Here is a 19,487-nt window from a genome sequence, read left to right on the forward strand (position 1 = left end):
AGCTGTGCCCGTTTTCTATACTAAGAATGCCAAGATAAATCTCCACTTTGGTTTCTTATGGAAGCAAGATTATTTTTTTCTATAAACACGGGAAATGAGATAGCCCCATTTCAAAAGGTTTTGCAAGGCGAAGAAAGTGGGGTTCTGGCACCAGCTGCATGACATCTCACTTCGTTAGTCATGATGCCAGCATAGCTATCTGTCAAACGGCAAGATTAGCATGGCGAAAAGCTGGAGATGCCGGGGATTGAACCCGGGGCCTCATACATGCTAAGCATGCGCTCTACCACTGAGCTACATCCCCACATCCTGTAGAGGGTGGTCTTGCTCCACACATGGAAAGCTGGAATTCTATTGAACGTACATTCACCACATATGACACTGGAATGGGAAGCGTCAGGTGTGGAATTCCACATGACTTACAGCTGGATTTTCTAGCACCGTTTTTTATGGAATAAGGTTGACTCTAGAATGAATAATTCCCCACACACAACAGCTAGATGCAATCGAAAAAAGCCAGAGTATTCAAGGCAACTGGTTCAGGATACATCAAAGAAGGATATGGTTGAGTGCCGCTTCCACATCTTGTGAGATGACTTAAGGTACCCCTGCTCTTTTTTGCAGGACACACAGCTATGTTACATTAGCATGTAAAGCGTTGAGATCTAGATGCATCTACGGCTAGGGGCGGCATGTTAATTCTGGGTTTTAGTCCATTTCATTCTCAGTTATGTGGGGGAAAAAATGGCACGATCTTTCTTAGAGAGGTGAATGGTATGCCCTGATTTCTTTTGCATGGCTAAATGTATGGGGTGTGGGTTTAATCACTGGGAAAGAGCAGTCTTCTGACCATTATAACTGCAGACGATTTTAATCCAGCGAGGCAACCGTACTGTATTGATATTCCAACATGAGAACAGCATTTTTGCTACCTTCCCTCTTCATGGTGTGTAGACGCATTTGTTAGCGGTTTCGAGCAGCCTTCTTAGCGCAGTAGGCAGCGCGTCAGTCTCATAATCTGAAGGTCCTGAGTTCGATCCTCAGAGAGGGCATTGCAGTGTTTCTTTTGTCAAGAGAAACATCTCAGATTTTCTCCAAATCTGTAAACTATTACTCCACATCACATCTTGCTCAGTTTTAAGGAGTTGGTGTCTTTGTAGATTCCCTCTTTCATTTCCATGGCCACTCTCATTGTAGGTGAGTTTTAGCTGGGTCGGCTGCCGAAACATCTACCTTGGTACAATGAAACTGGAAGTCTTCCAAGTGCCTTCATATATTTAGTCAAGGCTTTGGAATGAATTCTGATCTGCAGGTCCTTGTTTACTTCTCTTCCAACATCCCTCAGAAATGACTATGTGGTCAATTTCATTGGAAAGCAGAAGAAGTCTACCCTTCTGTCCTAGCATTTATTTGGAGCTAGGGAAATGTTTCTCAATCAGAGGGGCACATAATGTTTTAACAAGAGAGAAAGCAGCTATGGAAAACAAAAAAGGGGAAACTCCTCCGAGCCGGATTTGAACCAGCGACCTAAGGATTTCTGTTTCTCCACTACAGTCCTCCGCTCTCCCAACTGAGCTATCGGAGGATTGGGCAGTACAGCTTTCCATGCTGCATTCATCTTTCTTTCAATAATGGTTGCGGCGGGAGTGGGGTGGGAGTACTGCAGTCTAATCTTGAAAATCATGAATATGACCTGCAGCTTGCTCTACAAATTGCCACTTCCTAGAGTGCATTCTCAGCTACATCTTATCACCATAAAGGGGGACTGCTTACCTACCTGAATGTGCTGTGCTGGCGTGAAGGAAAGCAGGGGACCTAGAATTAGACATCCTACAGAAAGGAGTTTTCCTGAAAGGGCATGGGGCCGAGGAATCCACAGCCCTTTGGAAGCATTTCTGGCAAAAGGATGACAGCATGGGAACATGAAGGAAAGGACAGAAAGTTAGGAGAGTCATTACTCCGTACGGAGCATGAAGAACATGCATTTTTAATGCTTCTGTGAAAGGAACTGGAAAAGCAAAACCAGTAGATTAATGGACCATTCAGAAGTGATTAGGATGAAGAAAACATTCTGTTTTTCTTAAACCTTCTGGTAAGAGTCTCTGGTTTAGAGGAAGAATTCAAATAAATGACCAAGACAGCTGTGCCCGTTTTCTATACTAAGAATGCCAAGATAAATCTCCACTTTGGTTTCTTATGGAAGCAAGATTATTTTTTTCTATAAACACGGGAAATGAGATAGCCCCATTTCAAAAGGTTTTGCAAGGCGAAGAAAGTGGGGTTCTGGCACCAGCTGCATGACATCTCACTTCGTTAGTCATGATGCCAGCATAGCTATCTGTCAAACGGCAAGATTAGCATGGCGAAAAGCTGGAGATGCCGGGGATTGAACCCGGGGCCTCATACATGCTAAGCATGCGCTCTACCACTGAGCTACATCCCCACATCCTGTAGAGGGTGGTCTTGCTCCACACATGGAAAGCTGGAATTCTATTGAACGTACATTCACCACATATGACACTGGAATGGGAAGCGTCAGGTGTGGAATTCCACATGACTTACAGCTGGATTTTCTAGCACCGTTTTTTATGGAATAAGGTTGACTCTAGAATGAATAATTCCCCACACACAACAGCTAGATGCAATCGAAAAAAGCCAGAGTATTCAAGGCAACTGGTTCAGGATACATCAAAGAAGGATATGGTTGAGTGCCGCTTCCACATCTTGTGAGATGACTTAAGGTACCCCTGCTCTTTTTTGCAGGACACACAGCTATGTTACATTAGCATGTAAAGCGTTGAGATCTAGATGCATCTACGGCTAGGGGCGGCATGTTAATTCTGGGTTTTAGTCCATTTCATTCTCAGTTATGTGGGGGAAAAAATGGCACGATCTTTCTTAGAGAGGTGAATGGTATGCCCTGATTTCTTTTGCATGGCTAAATGTATGGGGTGTGGGTTTAATCACTGGGAAAGAGCAGTCTTCTGACCATTATAACTGCAGACGATTTTAATCCAGCGAGGCAACCGTACTGTATTGATATTCCAACATGAGAACAGCATTTTTGCTACCTTCCCTCTTCATGGTGTGTAGACGCATTTGTTAGCGGTTTCGAGCAGCCTTCTTAGCGCAGTAGGCAGCGCGTCAGTCTCATAATCTGAAGGTCCTGAGTTCGATCCTCAGAGAGGGCATTGCAGTGTTTCTTTTGTCAAGAGAAACATCTCAGATTTTCTCCAAATCTGTAAACTATTACTCCACATCACATCTTGCTCAGTTTTAAGGAGTTGGTGTCTTTGTAGATTCCCTCTTTCATTTCCATGGCCACTCTCATTGTAGGTGAGTTTTAGCTGGGTCGGCTGCCGAAACATCTACCTTGGTACAATGAAACTGGAAGTCTTCCAAGTGCCTTCATATATTTAGTCAAGGCTTTGGAATGAATTCTGATCTGCAGGTCCTTGTTTACTTCTCTTCCAACATCCCTCAGAAATGACTATGTGGTCAATTTCATTGGAAAGCAGAAGAAGTCTACCCTTCTGTCCTAGCATTTATTTGGAGCTAGGGAAATGTTTCTCAATCAGAGGGGCACATAATGTTTTAACAAGAGAGAAAGCAGCTATGGAAAACAAAAAAGGGGAAACTCCTCCGAGCCGGATTTGAACCAGCGACCTAAGGATTTCTGTTTCTCCACTACAGTCCTCCGCTCTCCCAACTGAGCTATCGGAGGATTGGGCAGTACAGCTTTCCATGCTGCATTCATCTTTCTTTCAATAATGGTTGCGGCGGGAGTGGGGTGGGAGTACTGCAGTCTAATCTTGAAAATCATGAATATGACCTGCAGCTTGCTCTACAAATTGCCACTTCCTAGAGTGCATTCTCAGCTACATCTTATCACCATAAAGGGGGACTGCTTACCTACCTGAATGTGCTGTGCTGGCGTGAAGGAAAGCAGGGGACCTAGAATTAGACATCCTACAGAAAGGAGTTTTCCTGAAAGGGCATGGGGCCGAGGAATCCACAGCCCTTTGGAAGCATTTCTGGCAAAAGGATGACAGCATGGGAACATGAAGGAAAGGACAGAAAGTTAGGAGAGTCATTACTCCGTACGGAGCATGAAGAACATGCATTTTTAATGCTTCTGTGAAAGGAACTGGAAAAGCAAAACCAGTAGATTAATGGACCATTCAGAAGTGATTAGGATGAAGAAAACATTCTGTTTTTCTTAAACCTTCTGGTAAGAGTCTCTGGTTTAGAGGAAGAATTCAAATAAATGACCAAGACAGCTGTGCCCGTTTTCTATACTAAGAATGCCAAGATAAATCTCCACTTTGGTTTCTTATGGAAGCAAGATTATTTTTTTCTATAAACACGGGAAATGAGATAGCCCCATTTCAAAAGGTTTTGCAAGGCGAAGAAAGTGGGGTTCTGGCACCAGCTGCATGACATCTCACTTCGTTAGTCATGATGCCAGCCTAGCTATCTGTCAAAAGGCAAGATTAGCATGGCGAAAAGCTGGAGATGCCGGGGATTGAACCCGGGGCCTCATACATGCTAAGCATGCGCTCTACCACTGAGCTACATCCCCACATCCTGTAGAGGGTGGTCTTGCTCCACACATGGAAAGCTGGAATTCTATTGAACGTACATTCACCACATATGACACTGGAATGGGAAGCGTCAGGTGTGGAATTCCACATGACTTACAGCTGGATTTTCTAGCACCGTTTTTTATGGAATAAGGTTGACTCTAGAATGAATAATTCCCCACACACAACAGCTAGATGCAATCGAAAAAAGCCAGAGTATTCAAGGCAACTGGTTCAGGATACATCAAAGAAGGATATGGTTGAGTGCCGCTTCCACATCTTGTGAGATGACTTAAGGTACCCCTGCTCTTTTTTGCAGGACACACAGCTATGTTACATTAGCATGTAAAGCGTTGAGATCTAGATGCATCTACGGCTAGGGGCGGCATGTTAATTCTGGGTTTTAGTCCATTTCATTCTCAGTTATGTGGGGGAAAAAATGGCACGATCTTTCTTAGAGAGGTGAATGGTATGCCCTGATTTCTTTTGCATGGCTAAATGTATGGGGTGTGGGTTTAATCACTGGGAAAGAGCAGTCTTCTGACCATTATAACTGCAGACGATTTTAATCCAGCGAGGCAACCGTACTGTATTGATATTCCAACATGAGAACAGCATTTTTGCTACCTTCCCTCTTCATGGTGTGTAGACGCATTTGTTAGCGGTTTCGAGCAGCCTTCTTAGCGCAGTAGGCAGCGCGTCAGTCTCATAATCTGAAGGTCCTGAGTTCGATCCTCAGAGAGGGCATTGCAGTGTTTCTTTTGTCAAGAGAAACATCTCAGATTTTCTCCAAATCTGTAAACTATTACTCCACATCGCATCTTGCTCAGTTTTAAGGAGTTGGTGTCTTTGTAGATTCCCTCTTTCATTTCCATGGCCACTCTCATTGTAGGTGAGTTTTAGCTGGGTCGGCTGCCGAAACATCTACCTTGGTACAATGAAACTGGAAGTCTTCCAAGTGCCTTCATATATTTAGTCAAGGCTTTGGAATGAATTCTGATCTGCAGGTCCTTGTTTACTTCTCTTCCAACATCCCTCAGAAATGACTATGTGGTCAATTTCATTGGAAAGCAGAAGAAGTCTACCCTTCTGTCCTAGCATTTATTTGGAGCTAGGGAAATGTTTCTCAATCAGAGGGGCACATAATGTTTTAACAAGAGAGAAAGCAGCTATGGAAAACAAAAAAGGGGAAACTCCTCCGAGCCGGATTTGAACCAGCGACCTAAGGATTTCTGTTTCTCCACTACAGTCCTCCGCTCTCCCAACTGAGCTATCGGAGGATTGGGCAGTACAGCTTTCCATGCTGCATTCATCTTTCTTTCAATAATGGTTGCGGCGGGAGTGGGGTGGGAGTACTGCAGTCTAATCTTGAAAATCATGAATATGACCTGCAGCTTGCTCTACAAATTGCCACTTCCTAGAGTGCATTCTCAGCTACATCTTATCACCATAAAGGGGGACTGCTTACCTACCTGAATGTGCTGTGCTGGCGTGAAGGAAAGCAGGGGACCTAGAATTAGACATCCTACAGAAAGGAGTTTTCCTGAAAGGGCATGGGGCCGAGGAATCCACAGCCCTTTGGAAGCATTTCTGGCAAAAGGATGACAGCATGGGAACATGAAGGAAAGGACAGAAAGTTAGGAGAGTCATTACTCCGTACGGAGCATGAAGAACATGCATTTTTAATGCTTCTGTGAAAGGAACTGGAAAAGCAAAACCAGTAGATTAATGGACCATTCAGAAGTGATTAGGATGAAGAAAACATTCTGTTTTTCTTAAACCTTCTGGTAAGAGTCTCTGGTTTAGAGGAAGAATTCAAATAAATGACCAAGACAGCTGTGCCCGTTTTCTATACTAAGAATGCCAAGATAAATCTCCACTTTGGTTTCTTATGGAAGCAAGATTATTTTTTTCTATAAACACGGGAAATGAGATAGCCCCATTTCAAAAGGTTTTGCAAGGCGAAGAAAGTGGGGTTCTGGCACCAGCTGCATGACATCTCACTTCGTTAGTCATGATGCCAGCATAGCTATCTGTCAAACGGCAAGATTAGCATGGCGAAAAGCTGGAGATGCCGGGGATTGAACCCGGGGCCTCATACATGCTAAGCATGCGCTCTACCACTGAGCTACATCCCCACATCCTGTAGAGGGTGGTCTTGCTCCACACATGGAAAGCTGGAATTCTATTGAACGTACATTCACCACATATGACACTGGAATGGGAAGCGTCAGGTGTGGAATTCCACATGACTTACAGCTGGATTTTCTAGCACCGTTTTTTATGGAATAAGGTTGACTCTAGAATGAATAATTCCCCACACACAACAGCTAGATGCAATCGAAAAAAGCCAGAGTATTCAAGGCAACTGGTTCAGGATACATCAAAGAAGGATATGGTTGAGTGCCGCTTCCACATCTTGTGAGATGACTTAAGGTACCCCTGCTCTTTTTTGCAGGACACACAGCTATGTTACATTAGCATGTAAAGCGTTGAGATCTAGATGCATCTACGGCTAGGGGCGGCATGTTAATTCTGGGTTTTAGTCCATTTCATTCTCAGTTATGTGGGGGAAAAAATGGCACGATCTTTCTTAGAGAGGTGAATGGTATGCCCTGATTTCTTTTGCATGGCTAAATGTATGGGGTGTGGGTTTAATCACTGGGAAAGAGCAGTCTTCTGACCATTATAACTGCAGACGATTTTAATCCAGCGAGGCAACCGTACTGTATTGATATTCCAACATGAGAACAGCATTTTTGCTACCTTCCCTCTTCATGGTGTGTAGACGCATTTGTTAGCGGTTTCGAGCAGCCTTCTTAGCGCAGTAGGCAGCGCGTCAGTCTCATAATCTGAAGGTCCTGAGTTCGATCCTCAGAGAGGGCATTGCAGTGTTTCTTTTGTCAAGAGAAACATCTCAGATTTTCTCCAAATCTGTAAACTATTACTCCACATCGCATCTTGCTCAGTTTTAAGGAGTTGGTGTCTTTGTAGATTCCCTCTTTCATTTCCATGGCCACTCCCATTGTAGGTGAGTTTTAGCTGGGTCGGCTGCCGAAACATCTACCTTGGTACAATGAAACTGGAAGTCTTCCAAGTGCCTTCATATATTTAGTCAAGGCTTTGGAATGAATTCTGATCTGCAGGTCCTTGTTTACTTCTCTTCCAACATCCCTCAGAAATGACTATGTGGTCAATTTCATTGGAAAGCAGAAGAAGTCTACCCTTCTGTCCTAGCATTTATTTGGAGCTAGGGAAATGTTTCTCAATCAGAGGGGCACATAATGTTTTAACAAGAGAGAAAGCAGCTATGGAAAACAAAAAAGGGGAAACTCCTCCGAGCCGGATTTGAACCAGCGACCTAAGGATTTCTGTTTCTCCACTACAGTCCTCCGCTCTCCCAACTGAGCTATCGGAGGATTGGGCAGTACAGCTTTCCATGCTGCATTCATCTTTCTTTCAATAATGGTTGCGGCGGGAGTGGGGTGGGAGTACTGCAGTCTAATCTTGAAAATCATGAATATGACCTGCAGCTTGCTCTACAAATTGCCACTTCCTAGAGTGCATTCTCAGCTACATCTTATCACCATAAAGGGGGACTGCTTACCTACCTGAATGTGCTGTGCTGGCGTGAAGGAAAGCAGGGGACCTAGAATTAGACATCCTACAGAAAGGAGTTTTCCTGAAAGGGCATGGGGCCGAGGAATCCACAGCCCTTTGGAAGCATTTCTGGCAAAAGGATGACAGCATGGGAACATGAAGGAAAGGACAGAAAGTTAGGAGAGTCATTACTCCGTACGGAGCATGAAGAACATGCATTTTTAATGCTTCTGTGAAAGGAACTGGAAAAGCAAAACCAGTAGATTAATGGACCATTCAGAAGTGATTAGGATGAAGAAAACATTCTGTTTTTCTTAAACCTTCTGGTAAGAGTCTCTGGTTTAGAGGAAGAATTCAAATAAATGACCAAGACAGCTGTGCCCGTTTTCTATACTAAGAATGCCAAGATAAATCTCCACTTTGGTTTCTTATGGAAGCAAGATTATTTTTTTCTATAAACACGGGAAATGAGATAGCCCCATTTCAAAAGGTTTTGCAAGGCGAAGAAAGTGGGGTTCTGGCACCAGCTGCATGACATCTCACTTCGTTAGTCATGATGCCAGCCTAGCTATCTGTCAAAAGGCAAGATTAGCATGGCGAAAAGCTGGAGATGCCGGGGATTGAACCCGGGGCCTCATACATGCTAAGCATGCGCTCTACCACTGAGCTACATCCCCACATCCTGTAGAGGGTGGTCTTGCTCCACACATGGAAAGCTGGAATTCTATTGAACGTACATTCACCACATATGACACTGGAATGGGAAGCGTCAGGTGTGGAATTCCACATGACTTACAGCTGGATTTTCTAGCACCGTTTTTTATGGAATAAGGTTGACTCTAGAATGAATAATTCCCCACACACAACAGCTAGATGCAATCGAAAAAAGCCAGAGTATTCAAGGCAACTGGTTCAGGATACATCAAAGAAGGATATGGTTGAGTGCCGCTTCCACATCTTGTGAGATGACTTAAGGTACCCCTGCTCTTTTTTGCAGGACACACAGCTATGTTACATTAGCATGTAAAGCGTTGAGATCTAGATGCATCTACGGCTAGGGGCGGCATGTTAATTCTGGGTTTTAGTCCATTTCATTCTCAGTTATGTGGGGGAAAAAATGGCACGATCTTTCTTAGAGAGGTGAATGGTATGCCCTGATTTCTTTTGCATGGCTAAATGTATGGGGTGTGGGTTTAATCACTGGGAAAGAGCAGTCTTCTGACCATTATAACTGCAGACGATTTTAATCCAGCGAGGCAACCGTACTGTATTGATATTCCAACATGAGAACAGCATTTTTGCTACCTTCCCTCTTCATGGTGTGTAGACGCATTTGTTAGCGGTTTCGAGCAGCCTTCTTAGCGCAGTAGGCAGCGCGTCAGTCTCATAATCTGAAGGTCCTGAGTTCGATCCTCAGAGAGGGCATTGCAGTGTTTCTTTTGTCAAGAGAAACATCTCAGATTTTCTCCAAATCTGTAAACTATTACTCCACATCGCATCTTGCTCAGTTTTAAGGAGTTGGTGTCTTTGTAGATTCCCTCTTTCATTTCCATGGCCACTCTCATTGTAGGTGAGTTTTAGCTGGGTCGGCTGCCGAAACATCTACCTTGGTACAATGAAACTGGAAGTCTTCCAAGTGCCTTCATATATTTAGTCAAGGCTTTGGAATGAATTCTGATCTGCAGGTCCTTGTTTACTTCTCTTCCAACATCCCTCAGAAATGACTATGTGGTCAATTTCATTGGAAAGCAGAAGAAGTCTACCCTTCTGTCCTAGCATTTATTTGGAGCTAGGGAAATGTTTCTCAATCAGAGGGGCACATAATGTTTTAACAAGAGAGAAAGCAGCTATGGAAAACAAAAAAGGGGAAACTCCTCCGAGCCGGATTTGAACCAGCGACCTAAGGATTTCTGTTTCTCCACTACAGTCCTCCGCTCTCCCAACTGAGCTATCGGAGGATTGGGCAGTACAGCTTTCCATGCTGCATTCATCTTTCTTTCAATAATGGTTGCGGCGGGAGTGGGGTGGGAGTACTGCAGTCTAATCTTGAAAATCATGAATATGACCTGCAGCTTGCTCTACAAATTGCCACTTCCTAGAGTGCATTCTCAGCTACATCTTATCACCATAAAGGGGGACTGCTTACCTACCTGAATGTGCTGTGCTGGCGTGAAGGAAAGCAGGGGACCTAGAATTAGACATCCTACAGAAAGGAGTTTTCCTGAAAGGGCATGGGGCCGAGGAATCCACAGCCCTTTGGAAGCATTTCTGGCAAAAGGATGACAGCATGGGAACATGAAGGAAAGGACAGAAAGTTAGGAGAGTCATTACTCCGTACGGAGCATGAAGAACATGCATTTTTAATGCTTCTGTGAAAGGAACTGGAAAAGCAAAACCAGTAGATTAATGGACCATTCAGAAGTGATTAGGATGAAGAAAACATTCTGTTTTTCTTAAACCTTCTGGTAAGAGTCTCTGGTTTAGAGGAAGAATTCAAATAAATGACCAAGACAGCTGTGCCCGTTTTCTATACTAAGAATGCCAAGATAAATCTCCACTTTGGTTTCTTATGGAAGCAAGATTATTTTTTTCTATAAACACGGGAAATGAGATAGCCCCATTTCAAAAGGTTTTGCAAGGCGAAGAAAGTGGGGTTCTGGCACCAGCTGCATGACATCTCACTTCGTTAGTCATGATGCCAGCCTAGCTATCTGTCAAAAGGCAAGATTAGCATGGCGAAAAGCTGGAGATGCCGGGGATTGAACCCGGGGCCTCATACATGCTAAGCATGCGCTCTACCACTGAGCTACATCCCCACATCCTGTAGAGGGTGGTCTTGCTCCACACATGGAAAGCTGGAATTCTATTGAACGTACATTCACCACATATGACACTGGAATGGGAAGTGTCAGGTGTGGAATTCCACATGACTTACAGCTGGATTTTCTAGCACCGTTTTTTATGGAATAAGGTTGACTCTAGAATGAATAATTCCCCACACACAACAGCTAGATGCAATCGAAAAAAGCCAGAGTATTCAAGGCAACTGGTTCAGGATACATCAAAGAAGGATATGGTTGAGTGCCGCTTCCACATCTTGTGAGATGACTTAAGGTACCCCTGCTCTTTTTTGCAGGACACACAGCTATGTTACATTAGCATGTAAAGCGTTGAGATCTAGATGCATCTACGGCTAGGGGCGGCATGTTAATTCTGGGTTTTAGTCCATTTCATTCTCAGTTATGTGGGGGAAAAAATGGCACGATCTTTCTTAGAGAGGTGAATGGTATGCCCTGATTTCTTTTGCATGGCTAAATGTATGGGGTGTGGGTTTAATCACTGGGAAAGAGCAGTCTTCTGACCATTATAACTGCAGACGATTTTAATCCAGCGAGGCAACCGTACTGTATTGATATTCCAACATGAGAACAGCATTTTTGCTACCTTCCCTCTTCATGGTGTGTAGACGCATTTGTTAGCGGTTTCGAGCAGCCTTCTTAGCGCAGTAGGCAGCGCGTCAGTCTCATAATCTGAAGGTCCTGAGTTCGATCCTCAGAGAGGGCATTGCAGTGTTTCTTTTGTCAAGAGAAACATCTCAGATTTTCTCCAAATCTGTAAACTATTACTCCACATCGCATCTTGCTCAGTTTTAAGGAGTTGGTGTCTTTGTAGATTCCCTCTTTCATTTCCATGGCCACTCTCATTGTAGGTGAGTTTTAGCTGGGTCGGCTGCCGAAACATCTACCTTGGTACAATGAAACTGGAAGTCTTCCAAGTGCCTTCATATATTTAGTCAAGGCTTTGGAATGAATTCTGATCTGCAGGTCCTTGTTTACTTCTCTTCCAACATCCCTCAGAAATGACTATGTGGTCAATTTCATTGGAAAGCAGAAGAAGTCTACCCTTCTGTCCTAGCATTTATTTGGAGCTAGGGAAATGTTTCTCAATCAGAGGGGCACATAATGTTTTAACAAGAGAGAAAGCAGCTATGGAAAACAAAAAAGGGGAAACTCCTCCGAGCCGGATTTGAACCAGCGACCTAAGGATTTCTGTTTCTCCACTACAGTCCTCCGCTCTCCCAACTGAGCTATCGGAGGATTGGGCAGTACAGCTTTCCATGCTGCATTCATCTTTCTTTCAATAATGGTTGCGGCGGGAGTGGGGTGGGAGTACTGCAGTCTAATCTTGAAAATCATGAATATGACCTGCAGCTTGCTCTACAAATTGCCACTTCCTAGAGTGCATTCTCAGCTACATCTTATCACCATAAAGGGGGACTGCTTACCTACCTGAATGTGCTGTGCTGGCGTGAAGGAAAGCAGGGGACCTAGAATTAGACATCCTACAGAAAGGAGTTTTCCTGAAAGGGCATGGGGCCGAGGAATCCACAGCCCTTTGGAAGCATTTCTGGCAAAAGGATGACAGCATGGGAACATGAAGGAAAGGACAGAAAGTTAGGAGAGTCATTACTCCGTACGGAGCATGAAGAACATGCATTTTTAATGCTTCTGTGAAAGGAACTGGAAAAGCAAAACCAGTAGATTAATGGACCATTCAGAAGTGATTAGGATGAAGAAAACATTCTGTTTTTCTTAAACCTTCTGGTAAGAGTCTCTGGTTTAGAGGAAGAATTCAAATAAATGACCAAGACAGCTGTGCCCGTTTTCTATACTAAGAATGCCAAGATAAATCTCCACTTTGGTTTCTTATGGAAGCAAGATTATTTTTTTCTATAAACACGGGAAATGAGATAGCCCCATTTCAAAAGGTTTTGCAAGGCGAAGAAAGTGGGGTTCTGGCACCAGCTGCATGACATCTCACTTCGTTAGTCATGATGCCAGCCTAGCTATCTGTCAAAAGGCAAGATTAGCATGGCGAAAAGCTGGAGATGCCGGGGATTGAACCCGGGGCCTCATACATGCTAAGCATGCGCTCTACCACTGAGCTACATCCCCACATCCTGTAGAGGGTGGTCTTGCTCCACACATGGAAAGCTGGAATTCTATTGAACGTACATTCACCACATATGACACTGGAATGGGAAGCGTCAGGTGTGGAATTCCACATGACTTACAGCTGGATTTTCTAGCACCGTTTTTTATGGAATAAGGTTGACTCTAGAATGAATAATTCCCCACACACAACAGCTAGATGCAATCGAAAAAAGCCAGAGTATTCAAGGCAACTGGTTCAGGATACATCAAAGAAGGATATGGTTGAGTGCCGCTTCCACATCTTGTGAGATGACTTAAGGTACCCCTGCTCTTTTTTGCAGGACACACAGCTATGTTACATTAGCATGTAAAGCGTTGAGATCTAGATGCATCTACGGCTAGGGGCGGCATGTTAATTCTGGGTTTTAGTCCATTTCATTCTCAGTTATGTGGGGGAAAAAATGGCACGATCTTTCTTAGAGAGGTGAATGGTATGCCCTGATTTCTTTTGCATGGCTAAATGTATGGGGTGTGGGTTTAATCACTGGGAAAGAGCAGTCTTCTGACCATTATAACTGCAGACGATTTTAATCCAGCGAGGCAACCGTACTGTATTGATATTCCAACATGAGAACAGCATTTTTGCTACCTTCCCTCTTCATGGTGTGTAGACGCATTTGTTAGCGGTTTCGAGCAGCCTTCTTAGCGCAGTAGGCAGCGCGTCAGTCTCATAATCTGAAGGTCCTGAGTTCGATCCTCAGAGAGGGCATTGCAGTGTTTCTTTTGTCAAGAGAAACATCTCAGATTTTCTCCAAATCTGTAAACTATTACTCCACATCGCATCTTGCTCAGTTTTAAGGAGTTGGTGTCTTTGTAGATTCCCTCTTTCATTTCCATGGCCACTCTCATTGTAGGTGAGTTTTAGCTGGGTCGGCTGCCGAAACATCTACCTTGGTACAATGAAACTGGAAGTCTTCCAAGTGCCTTCATATATTTAGTCAAGGCTTTGGAATGAATTCTGATCTGCAGGTCCTTGTTTACTTCTCTTCCAACATCCCTCAGAAATGACTATGTGGTCAATTTCATTGGAAAGCAGAAGAAGTCTACCCTTCTGTCCTAGCATTTATTTGGAGCTAGGGAAATGTTTCTCAATCAGAGGGGCACATAATGTTTTAACAAGAGAGAAAGCAGCTATGGAAAACAAAAAAGGGGAAACTCCTCCGAGCCGGATTTGAACCAGCGACCTAAGGATTTCTGTTTCTCCACTACAGTCCTCCGCTCTCCCAACTGAGCTATCGGAGGATTGGGCAGTACAGCTTTCCATGCTGCATTCATCTTTCTTTCAATAATGGTTGCGGCGGGAGTGGGGTGGGAGTACTGCAGTCTAATCTTGAAAATCATGAATATGACCTGCAGCTTGCTCTACAAATTGCCACTTCCTAGAGTGCATTCTCAGCTACATCTTATCACCATAAAGGGGGACTGCTTACCTACCTGAATGTGCTGTGCTGGCGTGAAGGAAAGCAGGGGACCTAGAATTAGACATCCTACAGAAAGGAGTTTTCCTGAAAGGGCATGGGGCCGAGGAATCCACAGCCCTTTGGAAGCATTTCTGGCAAAAGGATGACAGCATGGGAACATGAAGGAAAGGACAGAAAGTTAGGAGAGTCATTACTCCGTACGGAGCATGAAGAACATGCATTTTTAATGCTTCTGTGAAAGGAACTGGAAAAGCAAAACCAGTAGATTAATGGACCATTCAGAAGTGATTAGGATGAAGAAAACATTCTGTTTTTCTTAAACCTTCTGGTAAGAGTCTCTGGTTTAGAGGAAGAATTCAAATAAATGACCAAGACAGCTGTGCCCGTTTTCTATACTAAGAATGCCAAGATAAATCTCCACTTTGGTTTCTTATGGAAGCAAGATTATTTTTTTCTATAAACACGGGAAATGAGATAGCCCCATTTCAAAAGGTTTTGCAAGGCGAAGAAAGTGGGGTTCTGGCACCAGCTGCATGACATCTCACTTCGTTAGTCATGATGCCAGCCTAGCTATCTGTCAAAAGGCAAGATTAGCATGGCGAAAAGCTGGAGATGCCGGGGATTGAACCCGGGGCCTCATACATGCTAAGCATGCGCTCTACCACTGAGCTACATCCCCACATCCTGTAGAGGGTGGTCTTGCTCCACACATGGAAAGCTGGAATTCTATTGAACGTACATTCACCACATATGACACTGGAATGGGAAGCGTCAGGTGTGGAATTCCACATGACTTACAGCTGGATTTTCTAGCACCGTTTTTTATGGAATAAGGTTGACTCTAGAATGAATAATTCCCCACACACAACAGCTAGATGCAATCGAAAAAAGCCAGAGTATTCAAGGCAACTGGTTCAGGATACATCAAAGAAGGATATGGTTGAGTGCCGCTTCCACATCTTGTGAGATGACTTAAGGTACCCCTGCTCTTTTTTGCAGGACACACAGCTATGTTACATTAGCATGTAAAGCGTTGAGATCTAGATGCATCTACGGCTAGGGGCGGCATGTTAATTCTGGGTTTTAGTCCATTTCATTCTCAGTTATGTGGGGGAAAAAATGGCACGATCTTTCTTAGAGAGGTGAATGGTATGCCCTGATTTCTTTTGCATGGCTAAATGTATGGGGTGTGGGTTTAATCACTGGGAAAGAGCAGTCTTCTGACCATTATAACTGCAGACGATTTTAATCCAGCGAGGCAACCGTACTGTATTGATATTCCAACATGAGAACAGCATTTTTGCTACCTTCCCTCTTCATGGTGTGTAGACGCATTTGTTAGCGGTTTCGAGCAGCCTTCTTAGCGCAGTAGGCAGCGCGTCAGTCTCATAATCTGAAGGTCCTGAGTTCGATCCTCAGAGAGGGCATTGCAGTGTTTCTTTTGTCAAGAGAAACATCTCAGATTTTCTCCAAATCTGTAAACTATTACTCCACATCGCATCTTGCTCAGTTTTAAGGAGTTGGTGTCTTTGTAGATTCCCTCTTTCATTTCCATGGCCACTCTCATTGTAGGTGAGTTTTAGCTGGGTCGGCTGCCGAAACATCTACCTTGGTACAATGAAACTGGAAGTCTTCCAAGTGCCTTCATATATTTAGTCAAGGCTTTGGAATGAATTCTGATCTGCAGGTCCTTGTTTACTTCTCTTCCAACATCCCTCAGAAATGACTATGTGGTCAATTTCATTGGAAAGCAGAAGAAGTCTACCCTTCTGTCCTAGCATTTATTTGGAGCTAGGGAAATGTTTCTCAATCAGAGGGGCACATAATGTTTTAACAAGAGAGAAAGCAGCTATGGAAAACAAAAAAGGGGAAACTCCTCCGAGCCGGATTTGAACCAGCGACCTAAGGATTTCTGTTTCTCCACTACAGTCCTCCGCTCTCCCAACTGAGCTATCGGAGGATTGGGCAGTACAGCTTTCCATGCTGCATTCATCTTTCTTTCAATAATGGTTGCGGCGGGAGTGGGGTGGGAGTACTGCAGTCTAATCTTGAAAATCATGAATATGACCTGCAGCTTGCTCTACAAATTGCCACTTCCTAGAGTGCATTCTCAGCTACATCTTATCACCATAAAGGGGGACTGCTTACCTACCTGAATGTGCTGTGCTGGCGTGAAGGAAAGCAGGGGACCTAGAATTAGACATCCTACAGAAAGGAGTTTTCCTGAAAGGGCATGGGGCCGAGGAATCCACAGCCCTTTGGAAGCATTTCTGGCAAAAGGATGACAGCATGGGAACATGAAGGAAAGGACAGAAAGTTAGGAGAGTCATTACTCCGTACGGAGCATGAAGAACATGCATTTTTAATGCTTCTGTGAAAGGAACTGGAAAAGCAAAACCAGTAGATTAATGGACCATTCAGAAGTGATTAGGATGAAGAAAACATTCTGTTTTTCTTAAACCTTCTGGTAAGAGTCTCTGGTTTAGAGGAAGAATTCAAATAAATGACCCAAGACAGCTGTGCCCGTTTTCTATACTAAGAATGCCAAGATAAATCTCCACTTTGGTTTCTTATGGAAGCAAGATTATTTTTTTCTATAAACACGGGAAATGAGATAGCCCCATTTCAAAAGGTTTTGCAAGGCGAAGAAAGTGGGGTTCTGGCACCAGCTGCATGACATCTCACTTCGTTAGTCATGATGCCAGCATAGCTATCTGTCAAACGGCAAGATTAGCATGGCGAAAAGCTGGAGATGCCGGGGATTGAACCCGGGGCCTCATACATGCTAAGCATGCGCTCTACCACTGAGCTACATCCCCACATCCTGTAGAGGGTGGTCTTGCTCCACACATGGAAAGCTGGAATTCTATTGAACGTACATTCACCACATATGACACTGGAATGGGAAGCGTCAGGTGTGGAATTCCACATGACTTACAGCTGGATTTTCTAGCACCGTTTTTTATGGAATAAGGTTGACTCTAGAATGAATAATTCCCCACACACAACAGCTAGATGCAATCGAAAAAAGCCAGAGTATTCAAGGCAACTGGTTCAGGATACATCAAAGAAGGATATGGTTGAGTGCCGCTTCCACATCTTGTGAGATGACTTAAGGTACCCCTGCTCTTTTTTGCAGGACACACAGCTATGTTACATTAGCATGTAAAGCGTTGAGATCTAGATGCATCTACGGCTAGGGGCGGCATGTTAATTCTGGGTTTTAGTCCATTTCATTCTCAGTTATGTGGGGGAAAAAATGGCACGATCTTTCTTAGAGAGGTGAATGGTATGCCCTGATTTCTTTTGCATGGCTAAATGTATGGGGTGTGGGTTTAATCACTGGGAAAGAGCAGTCTTCTGACCATTATAACTGCAGACGATTTTAATCCAGCGAGGCAACCGTACTGTATTGATATTCCAACATGAGAACAGCATTTTTGCTACCTTCCCTCTTCATGGTGTGTAGACGCATTTGTTAGCGGTTTCGAGCAGCCTTCTTAGCGCAGTAGGCAGCGCGTCAGTCTCATAATCTGAAGGTCCTGAGTTCGATCCTCAGAGAGGGCATTGCAGTGTTTCTTTTGTCAAGAGAAACATCTCAGATTTTCTCCAAATCTGTAAACTATTACTCCACATCACATCTTGCTCAGTTTTAAGGAGTTGGTGTCTTTGTAGATTCCCTCTTTCATTTCCATGGCCACTCTCATTGTAGGTGAGTTTTAGCTGGGTCGGCTGCCGAAACATCTACCTTGGTACAATGAAACTGGAAGTCTTCCAAGTGCCTTCATATATTTAGTCAAGGCTTTGGAATGAATTCTGATCTGCAGGTCCTTGTTTACTTCTCTTCCAACATCCCTCAGAAATGACTATGTGGTCAATTTCATTGGAAAGCAGAAGAAGTCTACCCTTCTGTCCTAGCATTTATTTGGAGCTAGGGAAATGTTTCTCAATCAGAGGGGCACATAATGTTTTAACAAGAGAGAAAGCAGCTATGGAAAACAAAAAAGGGGAAACTCCTCCGAGCCGGATTTGAACCAGCGACCTAAGGATTTCTGTTTCTCCACTACAGTCCTCCGCTCTCCCAACTGAGCTATCGGAGGATTGGGCAGTACAGCTTTCCATGCTGCATTCATCTTTCTTTCAATAATGGTTGCGGCGGGAGTGGGGTGGGAGTACTGCAGTCTAATCTTGAAAATCATGAATATGACCTGCAGCTTGCTCTACAAATTGCCACTTCCTAGAGTGCATTCTCAGCTACATCTTATCACCATAAAGGGGGACTGCTTACCTACCTGAATGTGCTGTGCTGGCGTGAAGGAAAGCAGGGGACCTAGAATTAGACATCCTACAGAAAGGAGTTTTCCTGAAAGGGCATGGGGCCGAGGAATCCACAGCCCTTTGGAAGCATTTCTGGCAAAAGGATGACAGCATGGGAACATGAAGGAAAGGACAGAAAGTTAGGAGAGTCATTACTCCGTACGGAGCATGAAGAACATGCATTTTTAATGCTTCTGTGAAAGGAACTGGAAAAGCAAAACCAGTAGATTAATGGACCATTCAGAAGTGATTAGGATGAAGAAAACATTCTGTTTTTCTTAAACCTTCTGGTAAGAGTCTCTGGTTTAGAGGAAGAATTCAAATAAATGACCAAGACAGCTGTGCCCGTTTTCTATACTAAGAATGCCAAGATAAATCTCCACTTTGGTTTCTTATGGAAGCAAGATTATTTTTTTCTATAAACACGGGAAATGAGATAGCCCCATTTCAAAAGGTTTTGCAAGGCGAAGAAAGTGGGGTTCTGGCACCAGCTGCATGACATCTCACTTCGTTAGTCATGATGCCAGCCTAGCTATCTGTCAAAAGGCAAGATTAGCATGGCGAAAAGCTGG

General features: G+C 43.9%; 18 non-coding genes across 18 annotated transcripts; 9 read left to right on the forward strand and 9 right to left on the reverse strand.

Annotated features, from left to right (window-relative positions):
* Nucleotides 1-232: 232 nt before the first annotated feature.
* Nucleotides 233-304, reverse strand: TRNAA-AGC (transfer RNA alanine (anticodon AGC)). The gene has a single exon. It is a non-coding gene; the product is annotated as a tRNA-Ala (tRNA).
* A 675-nt stretch (nt 305-979) lies between these two features.
* On the forward strand, nt 980-1,052 carry TRNAM-CAU (transfer RNA methionine (anticodon CAU)). Its single transcript has one exon. It is a non-coding gene; the product is annotated as a tRNA-Met (tRNA).
* A 1,319-nt stretch (nt 1,053-2,371) lies between these two features.
* On the reverse strand, nt 2,372-2,443 carry TRNAA-AGC (transfer RNA alanine (anticodon AGC)). The gene has a single exon. It is a non-coding gene; the product is annotated as a tRNA-Ala (tRNA).
* A 675-nt stretch (nt 2,444-3,118) lies between these two features.
* On the forward strand, nt 3,119-3,191 carry TRNAM-CAU (transfer RNA methionine (anticodon CAU)). The gene has a single exon. It is a non-coding gene; the product is annotated as a tRNA-Met (tRNA).
* A 1,319-nt stretch (nt 3,192-4,510) lies between these two features.
* Nucleotides 4,511-4,582, reverse strand: TRNAA-AGC (transfer RNA alanine (anticodon AGC)). Its single transcript has one exon. It is a non-coding gene; the product is annotated as a tRNA-Ala (tRNA).
* A 675-nt stretch (nt 4,583-5,257) lies between these two features.
* Nucleotides 5,258-5,330, forward strand: TRNAM-CAU (transfer RNA methionine (anticodon CAU)). The gene has a single exon. It is a non-coding gene; the product is annotated as a tRNA-Met (tRNA).
* Nucleotides 5,331-6,649: 1,319 nt separating this feature from the next.
* TRNAA-AGC (transfer RNA alanine (anticodon AGC)) lies at nt 6,650-6,721 on the reverse strand. Its single transcript has one exon. It is a non-coding gene; the product is annotated as a tRNA-Ala (tRNA).
* A 675-nt stretch (nt 6,722-7,396) lies between these two features.
* Nucleotides 7,397-7,469, forward strand: TRNAM-CAU (transfer RNA methionine (anticodon CAU)). Its single transcript has one exon. It is a non-coding gene; the product is annotated as a tRNA-Met (tRNA).
* A 1,319-nt stretch (nt 7,470-8,788) lies between these two features.
* TRNAA-AGC (transfer RNA alanine (anticodon AGC)) lies at nt 8,789-8,860 on the reverse strand. Its single transcript has one exon. It is a non-coding gene; the product is annotated as a tRNA-Ala (tRNA).
* A 675-nt stretch (nt 8,861-9,535) lies between these two features.
* Nucleotides 9,536-9,608, forward strand: TRNAM-CAU (transfer RNA methionine (anticodon CAU)). Its single transcript has one exon. It is a non-coding gene; the product is annotated as a tRNA-Met (tRNA).
* Nucleotides 9,609-10,927: 1,319 nt separating this feature from the next.
* Nucleotides 10,928-10,999, reverse strand: TRNAA-AGC (transfer RNA alanine (anticodon AGC)). The gene has a single exon. It is a non-coding gene; the product is annotated as a tRNA-Ala (tRNA).
* Nucleotides 11,000-11,674: 675 nt separating this feature from the next.
* Nucleotides 11,675-11,747, forward strand: TRNAM-CAU (transfer RNA methionine (anticodon CAU)). Its single transcript has one exon. It is a non-coding gene; the product is annotated as a tRNA-Met (tRNA).
* A 1,319-nt stretch (nt 11,748-13,066) lies between these two features.
* Nucleotides 13,067-13,138, reverse strand: TRNAA-AGC (transfer RNA alanine (anticodon AGC)). Its single transcript has one exon. It is a non-coding gene; the product is annotated as a tRNA-Ala (tRNA).
* A 675-nt stretch (nt 13,139-13,813) lies between these two features.
* Nucleotides 13,814-13,886, forward strand: TRNAM-CAU (transfer RNA methionine (anticodon CAU)). Its single transcript has one exon. It is a non-coding gene; the product is annotated as a tRNA-Met (tRNA).
* Nucleotides 13,887-15,205: 1,319 nt separating this feature from the next.
* Nucleotides 15,206-15,277, reverse strand: TRNAA-AGC (transfer RNA alanine (anticodon AGC)). Its single transcript has one exon. It is a non-coding gene; the product is annotated as a tRNA-Ala (tRNA).
* A 675-nt stretch (nt 15,278-15,952) lies between these two features.
* TRNAM-CAU (transfer RNA methionine (anticodon CAU)) lies at nt 15,953-16,025 on the forward strand. The gene has a single exon. It is a non-coding gene; the product is annotated as a tRNA-Met (tRNA).
* A 1,320-nt stretch (nt 16,026-17,345) lies between these two features.
* Nucleotides 17,346-17,417, reverse strand: TRNAA-AGC (transfer RNA alanine (anticodon AGC)). The gene has a single exon. It is a non-coding gene; the product is annotated as a tRNA-Ala (tRNA).
* A 675-nt stretch (nt 17,418-18,092) lies between these two features.
* On the forward strand, nt 18,093-18,165 carry TRNAM-CAU (transfer RNA methionine (anticodon CAU)). Its single transcript has one exon. It is a non-coding gene; the product is annotated as a tRNA-Met (tRNA).
* Nucleotides 18,166-19,487: the final 1,322 nt, after the last annotated feature.

Source organism: Pleurodeles waltl, unplaced genomic scaffold (assembly GCF_031143425.1).
Source record: "Pleurodeles waltl isolate 20211129_DDA unplaced genomic scaffold, aPleWal1.hap1.20221129 scaffold_162, whole genome shotgun sequence".
Lineage (NCBI taxonomy): Eukaryota > Metazoa > Chordata > Amphibia > Caudata > Salamandridae > Pleurodeles > Pleurodeles waltl.